This window comes from Parus major, chromosome 8 (assembly GCF_001522545.3).
Source record: "Parus major isolate Abel chromosome 8, Parus_major1.1, whole genome shotgun sequence".
In the NCBI taxonomy this organism is placed as follows: domain Eukaryota; kingdom Metazoa; phylum Chordata; class Aves; order Passeriformes; family Paridae; genus Parus; species Parus major.
Window position 1 is genome coordinate 6,332,753 of NC_031777.1, and position 8,530 is coordinate 6,341,282.

Sequence of the window (8,530 nt, forward strand, 5' to 3'; positions counted from 1 at the left end):
TTTTGTACGGAAGGATTTTTACCAAAGAAGGAGGAGGAGGGATTCTCTCGTCAGAACAGCTACAGAGGTGAACGTGCAGGAGAGGGCGCCCGACAGCAAGGAGTAAATTCTGGTGTGACAACATCTCATTTAAACAGGGAGGGAATGTCTGGTTTAAAGTTTTGGTCAAGGTTATATTTTGCATAACCTCAGAGAGTTAAAGTGGCCAACTGAGCATCCATGGTTTTGGTAGCTAGTGCATTCAACAGCAGAAAAAATCTGATTGGTATCACTCATGTCAGCAACTCCAGCCTTCAATTAGTGAGGAGTATAATCTTTACCAATCCTCTCTAACTAGAAGTGTGAAAGCAAACTAGGTAGGAAGTGTACGGCTTCCTTTATGTCTTGTGTCAAACCACTACTTCAATCCCAGCTGTGGATACCAGCCTCCACAGTGAACTAGTTCCTTGTTGAACTAGAAAATCCCCTTACAAAGCCTCCACATTGCTACAGTTAGTGTTGGTTGCCTGTGCCCCCAGAATGCTGAATGAGGTTACAACTGTGTTTATTTTCAGGGCGGTAGCTACGCAAGGCTTTTGCAGACAGCAGAAACATTCAGAAGCCTGGACACTGGAGCACTGTTAGGATCTACTAAGTCTTTTTCCATGGCAAATCCAGCATTTAGGGGAACTGCACTGAGTGGCAGCTACTTCTACCCATCTTTTCCTCAGAGTGTTCTTCTGAAGTACTTTTCCACTTGGTGAGCTGCCCTTCACCTGCTGGTGCAGGTGCCTGCTTGAGGCCAAGCTGCCACTGGGCTGTCTTTAAACAGAAGGTTCAAACTTCAATCCCATTTCATTGCTGTGAGAGCTTACTGGCAAGTAGAGCCCTGTGCACCACTAGTGAGAAGGTTCATAACTCCTCTTGGTGCCTTCATGCATGGCTGCCTCACCTAGAGCTCTGCCAAGTTGCTTCTCCTCACTCTCCTTTGCAGACAAATCTAATACAAACACAGCTGTGATTTGGGCAGCTCATTCTAGTGACAGTTGTCATCCGTCGTGACCACACTTGGGGCTGGTGCTTCGTGGGTTCCACCTGGAGTACTGCATCCAGCTCTGGGACCACAGCACAGGGAAGATGTGGGCCTCTTGGAGCCTCTTGGAGGAGGCTACAGACATGCTCCCAGGGCTGGAGCTCCTCTGCTCTGGAGCCAGGCTGGGAGAGCTGGGGATGTTCACCTGGAGAAGAGAAGGCTCAGGGGACACCTTAGAGTCCCTTCAGTGCCTAAAGGGGCTCCAAGAGAGCTGTAGAGGGACTTGGAACAAGGGGTGGAGGGACAGGACAAAGGGAATGGCTTTCCACTGCCAGAGGGCAGGGTTAGATGGGATATTGGGCAGAAATTCTCTCTATCCCTGGAAGTGTCTAAGACAAAGTTGGATGGGGTAGCCTGGGATACTGGAAGGTATCTCTGCTCATGGCAGGGGGTGCTTTAAGAACTGAATGTGCTTTAAAGTCCCTCCCTGCCCAAACCATCCTATGATTCTATGATTCCACATGAACTTCAGTTTATTTTTCCTTCTTTTTAGAGGATTTTCTCTTTGCACAAGGCAAAACTCTGGAAATGCTCAAGTTATCACTAAGCTCCCCCAACCTTTGTTGTGGTGTGTTGTTCTTGTCCATGGACTAACAATACAGCCACTGCCTTCAGCTGGGAGGCAGCAGCCAAGTCGAGACCAGCAATAAAGAGAAGGAAGAAGGAGCAAGGGAGGGTTTGACCTCACAGCTTTTGTTTAAATTACTGGTTCTTTTTAGTATTTATTCTAGTTATTTTTTTAGGTATTTGGGGAAAGAGAAGGGAACCATAGCCAGACCATTATATACTTAGTCCATAATCTAAATATTTTTATAATCTATTTTTTATTTATTTTTTCTTTATTTTATTGGTTGTTTAAATAGCTACAGAAATACAGAGAAATGGGGACTAAAATTTTGCAAGTTTTTAATTCTGGGCAGTGTGCCAAGTAAAAGGTAATTGTCAGCAAGACTCTGAGATTTGGTTTGCGTACTGCTTTCAGTCTACAACAGGGATCCTTACAGCTCAATTATTCTATACAGACAAAATGCTCAAAAAGCTTCATTTTCAAACGGGCTGTGTGGCTGTTAGAGAACATTAACATCCCTGATTTCAGCCTCCTGCCCACTTCTGTGTTCCTGGGCTCTCTGGTACTTGACATAGTACTGAAAGACATCTCCCCCACCCCCCAGTTCTATCCAGTAGTTACTGCCAGATGTGGCAAAAGCCAGCCTTAAGGTAGTTCAACTGCTAAACATCCAGCGAGCCATCAGAAATGTAGCAGGGCCACTGATGCTTCTTCTGTTGGTTATTTAGAAAAGCAAGAGCTAATTTGTTCATCTGAACACATCAAGGGAAAACACATTAAGGCAAATACAAACAACTTGCCCTAAGGAGAAGTTCTGTCTGAGTTTAAGTGGAAGAAAATCACTGTGAGAACAATTGAACATTGCACTAGGTTGCCAGGGAGGCAGTAAAATTTCCCTCACTGGAAATATTCAAGGTCTGGTTTGACAGAGTCCTGACAACCTAACTCAAGGGTTCTGCTTCCAGCAGAAGTTTGGAGTAGATGGGCTCCAGAAGTCCCTTACAAACTAGATTTTTCTGTGATTTATGATAATACTTTTAATCATCATGTTTCTAAGTTGGGATAACAAGAACATTGTTATTTTCTTTCATGTCAGGAAAATGAGGATTCCAGTGTCTACAGAAATACTAACTTTATTATGAAATAGAAAAGGAATGAAAAGCAATAGTTGCATTTCACTTACAAACATTAGTGCAACTGACCATGGTCAAAACCAGTCTGGTAAAGTTGAGCTGCATAGGTAACCAGGAGAATATAGGTTTCTCCTAAACATCATCAAAATAAGCAATAAAATCATCTCTTTTGATCTGCAGAGAGCAGTTTTAATGCAGCAAATGTAACAGTGTGTTCAATACTACACAGCAAAACAGCTGGGACTGTGATGGTGGATGTGTCTGAAAGCAAGCAAGTTTTTAAATAAGTATTATGCTTTCCTATAACATCCAAATAAACGCTGGCATTTAAAATGCTTTGACAAAAACACAGAGTTACCAGAGATTTGATGGAAGTTATCAACTCTAAGTAGAGTGTGGGAAATGGAAAAATTGAAACTTTTGCAGATGCTGAAGGGTTCAATCTGCAGCCTTGGAAAGAGCTTGGGTTAATATAATGATGAAGGTGCAGAGACATTAAGTAGAAAAATTATAAACATATGTCTCTATAGTTATAAGTAATAATATGTCTTGAGTAAGTAAGAAATTATATCAAGCAAAATAGTTTGAAGTTTGAACTGTAGTAGTGTGATTTATAGAGTAGGTTAGAGATCTAGAAGCTTTAATAGAAGTGTGTGTATGAGTATGTGACCTGTCAGCTTAGTGGCTAAGAGACAGATGCAGTGCAGCAAAATTAAGCAAAGGTGATAGGTTAATAAGTATAAACAAGTCTCGTGTCAACTGTCTATCAGACCAAAATGTTATATATTGCTGTGTGAAGAAGAAACCCGTGACTTCCTTGAGCTATGGGTGACTTGTTGCTCCTCTCTAAATCTCACGCCTTCAGACTGACATTTTATCTGGCTACTTGAGCAATAAATTGTCCCAAAGTATGGAGGTCCCATCCCTCATTATTCATCTTATCAGTAGAGCATTGCTACATAATCCAGGCCTCTGCTGTTTCTTTGTTGGTTATTAAGAGAGGCAAGAGCGAACCCAAGGCAGGTACTATGCTAAAAAAGCAGATTGTTACTCATGTTAACAATTGGAGAAGCACACAGCTGAGTGTAAGAAAATCGGTCATACACAGTTAGCTACATCTGCACTCCTAAAGGATACTAAAAGACCTTGTGTCCAGGTTTTATTGCACAAATAAGTCATGGTAATAATTGGTTAGAAATATTTTTGCTGGTTGCTCCACCATTAGGATGTGCTGATGCTGCTGAGGACCTGCTGCTGTCCAGGCACACTTTGGGTTAGTGGAGATGAGCTGGAGAGCTGGAGAGGACCACAGCTCTCATCACAGGGATGAGGGGTGCCTCACCCACTGATGGGATTAATGTGGGATTGCTGTGAGGCTGCTCACTGGGGGGCTTTCCCAGCCCAGGAGCCAGGCTTGGGTGGATGGACTTCTGCTCTCAGCATCTACACTAAGTGAACAGGAAAACCTGTAAACACTTAGTGATCCATCTACTGTAAGTTCAAAACCTCAGAGGGATAAGGTTTTTATAAAATTATCTGGAATGAAAAGGAAGCAGACAAGACAATCACTTCAGAGAGGGAAAAATACATCAAAAATCCAAACTATTCTGTTTTCCTTTGTGTGTCTCCTTCTGAACTCTTTCAGCCCCTTCAATATGCAGGATGGTTTAGCAAATCCCACTTTATTTGTTACATATGCCTCCCTAGATACAGTCCTGAGGAGAAGCTTCTCCATGGAAAACCGAGCCTTGGAACAGGAAAGCTGTGTTTAAACCCCATGCTTGGTCCTAAGGAATATACTTGGAATAAAAAGCAACCAAAACTATCTGTGGCCAGAAGAAGCAAATCCAAATGTCATGGGGATTTAGCTCTCTCCTTCATTAATCATGTCTACAGTATCTGGACTACATGTAGTCTACATGTAGCTTCTGCAGTCTATACCTGCTGGACTTCTGAGTGGTTAAAAATACAGGAACAGCAGCTCACTCGGGAAGAAAGTTTCAGTCACATCTTTGATAATCAAATGGAAGTAGAATTTCTTACTCCTCTAAGCAGAGTCAGTATGATTTCCTTAGTTAAGATGGGAAAATGACAGGTTTAATTTCTGGATTTGGCATCTTGCCTCACTAAACTCTTTTTCAGAGACAGTGAGACGCCTTAGCCTTCCCCTCTTACCAGGCTGCCTCCTAAAAATCCCTCCCTATAAACTAACTTCTACCACTTAGGAAGGTTTTCATCATCCCAGGCAGGTGTGGCTGCCCATATGAAGCAGTAAAGAACCCACTGGATCCCCAATAGATGGTTTTTTAGTCTGGATTTTCTGCTGAGATCAGCAGATTGCGCCATGCCTTCTTGTTTGCTGTTCTGTAGCCGTGGGAGCACCAGGCAATGGGAAGGGCACTCAGCTGTGGTTTATTCACTGGTTTCTGTGCACCACCTCTACTTTCATGTGAGGGAACGAACCCATGAGTCTTGTTTGACAATGAAGGAATTTCAACAATGAATTTGTGAGGGCCTGTGCATTAGTTGTTTTGACATTAATGTCTCAACTAATTAAAATACAGCCTCAAATGGCATCTGAGCAGGATTGATCACCTCATTTGTTATTTAACAGATTTCATAACTAGTGACTAAGCAGAGAAGGAAATGGTGTTTGAATTTACCAAATATGTTTTGTGTATTTAAAAAACAGGAAAGTTCAACACATGTATTTTATTTTAATTTACATATATACAAAGGTATGTAATTTGGCCACTGGGGCAGGCAGATGGAGTGTGCCATAGCTGGAGGTGACTCTTAACCCTAGGATTCCTTACTTTAGAGGAAATGAAATCCAGAACTGTATCTTCAAGACTCTGAGTTTTGCATCCCTATTCAGAGTTTTTACTCCTGTCCCAGATGCCCTCAGTCCTGTGGCATGTCCTCACAATCCATTTCACTCCCTTACTGATTCCCAGGGGTGCTGGGTGTGCTGCACCTCTTTACTTTCCTGTTTTTCTAGATCAGCATTTCCCCCCAGCCTTCCAAAAGGAGACTCCAACTTAAAAGAGCCACAAGGCTGACATCAAAAGAACCAGCAAACAACCTTGAAACAGTGTTCATATCACGTTCCTGACATGGAAATGACAGGGCCAGCAGCACTCCCGCAGGAAAACTTGGGAGGGGACAAGACAGGTCTGGGGGAACTTTTCGCCACAGGGCTTGAAGAGAAATTAAGGTAAGGCAGAGTCTCTTGTTCTTATGGGAGAACCTTACTGATTTGTGAGGATTTTTTCACTCCAGGTGTACAGTGCTGCAGTACTGATTTGTGAGGACTTTTTCACTCCAGGTGCACAGTGCTTTCCTTTCTCCACAGCTGCTGCCTGGAGCTGTACTTAGGACAACCTGTTTATTTGCAATAAATCAATTTTAGAATGTGTTTTAAAAAGCAGTCTTGACATGCAAGTTGGTAATGTGCCTTAAGTACTAACAGATTGTGTATTTGGTTATAAAGAGTATCACTTGCTCAGAATAGATTTGCAAGTGTTTGGTTGTACTCCATAAGAACTGGGAACCTAAGAGCCACTGAAGGGCCCTTGTGGATAGAAACCAAAAGAACAGAGCTCTCTCGAATGAGTACTATGAGGACTGTGCTGTTCCACTCATTTTTGAGAAGGAATTCTTGGGAGGCAGCATTCTCTTATTGTGCTTACCTGCCTTCTTAAAGGCCCAGCTGCTTGAGTCCTCTCACTCCAGAATCTCAGGTGTCAGATGAGAGAGAAGCTTCTCATTGTCATGACTGGGAAGTTTTCATCACCCCACCACACTCTGGGATAAAGAAGGAAAAAAAGTTTTTTAACCTCAAGTTTTCTACCTTTCCACTCAAAAGTATTTAGTGTTGGAGGAACAAGATGTGTGTTGTTTGGATATTGAGGATGGAAATTCCCAATTTGTAGCAATGCTGATGTCTAGCTGAGCCCTACTATTGGTTAGGGCTATATTTGTGTATATACATTTACTAAAAGCAAGTAGAGAACTACAGAATTCTGCCATGAATGCATTATCAGAACATTGTATTGCGGGAGTTTCAACAACCCCTCAGATTATGTATCACATTCCATTCTGTGGGCAAAATTGACATATCTAACCAATTTGCAACCAAGGAGGGTAGAATAATTAATATAATTTATAATTTGGGTTTTTATGAGCACTGTTTTTCAATGAGTGTTCCAATGAATGGTTTTCACATGTTGAATGTGAGCAGCATAATAAAACATAACTGGGAAGAAAATAAGGTGTGAGAAAGGCAACCAGCAAAGCTGCCTCTTGTTTTGAGCTGTACACTCAGCAGCTTGATTATATTTTGATCTACATAACCTTTGAAAGGTATAACTATAGATAAAATTATATAATTTTACCACTATTTGCTATTGAAATATTCCTTTGCCTTGCTTTCCCTCCTTCATGAGTGGTTCAGACTGTCATCCATACTTTTCAGCTACAAAAATAAGGGGTTTTATCTGATTTCTTCATTTGAATAATGACCATAAACAATATTTCCCCTCTTTCCTGGGACATTCAGTTCATATATGAAGCAGCACATCATATACTGTCTCTACACCATGCTTTTTCATTTCATCTTGGTATAAGAAAGATACTTTCTATAGCAAGAACAGCAATTCACTGGCACAACCTCCTCAGGGGTGTAGCAGAGTCTCTGTTGCTGAAGTTCTCAACTTGCAATGGCATGAGGTGTTAGATAATCTCCTTAGACTCCCTTTCCCAGAAGAGGTTTGAGGATCTCTTGAGATCCCTTCCTGACCTGGGCTGTCCCATGATTCTGGGATTAGGGACCTGTCAAAATCTCTTCTGTGTGTGGGTTTTCAGTGCTCCATGCTGGTTAGTCTCTCAGAATTAGGGCAGTAGCTAAAGCACAACCAACTCTTAGCTTTTTTTAAGGCTATTTTATCAAAATGTTATTTTTGATTTTCCAGCCAGAACAGCTGTGATTCTCTTAGAGTATCTTCTGCAGCTAGATTCTAAGACCTCCTTCTACCCTTTGGAAAATAACTCTTAAGAATAACATTTTTGTTTTACTTTCAGGGAAAGGATTCAGAGTATACTTCAACAAACAGTCTGTCCTGAGAAAAGGGCTGTTTCTATTTTGTGACACATCTCTCACACTGTCTGCAACCTGATTTTGACTTTCAGACTATAATGATAAGAGTTTCCTCTAGAAATAGATAATTATTATTTATTCATTATAGTTTTACTACATGTGCAGCTCTCTGTGCCAACAGCATGTTGTTATCCTGCCTTCAAAGTCAGCTGCCTTAAAATGGCTCCTTACACTTGGAGAAATCCTAGAGGGTAGTTTTGGATAATGAATCATCTCTCCTAATGTATTTCACACACCTTTCACTTTACTGCTTCTATTTGATAACAAACCATGTCTCTGAGGCAACCAAGAGGGCTGTGGGGGAACACACACAGGGTAAATCTGTGCTCTCTCTGGAGCAAAGGGCACAGCCAAGTGCTCTTGTGCAGCTTGTCAAAGAAGCTGGTTCCTTGGAATGTCCCCTTTACAATCACACAAGGAGAAGCAGCTGGCAAGATGGTCAAGATTTTATCAGTCCCTCTGATGATACCTCTGCAGGTTGTCAGCCTGCAGGTTGTGGTAAGGACTGTGTGTTTGACTGACACAGTCGAAGTTCATTCCATGGTGTGCCCACAGTGCTGCAAATCACAGTGGGACCTTCCCTTCCCTTCCCTTCCCTT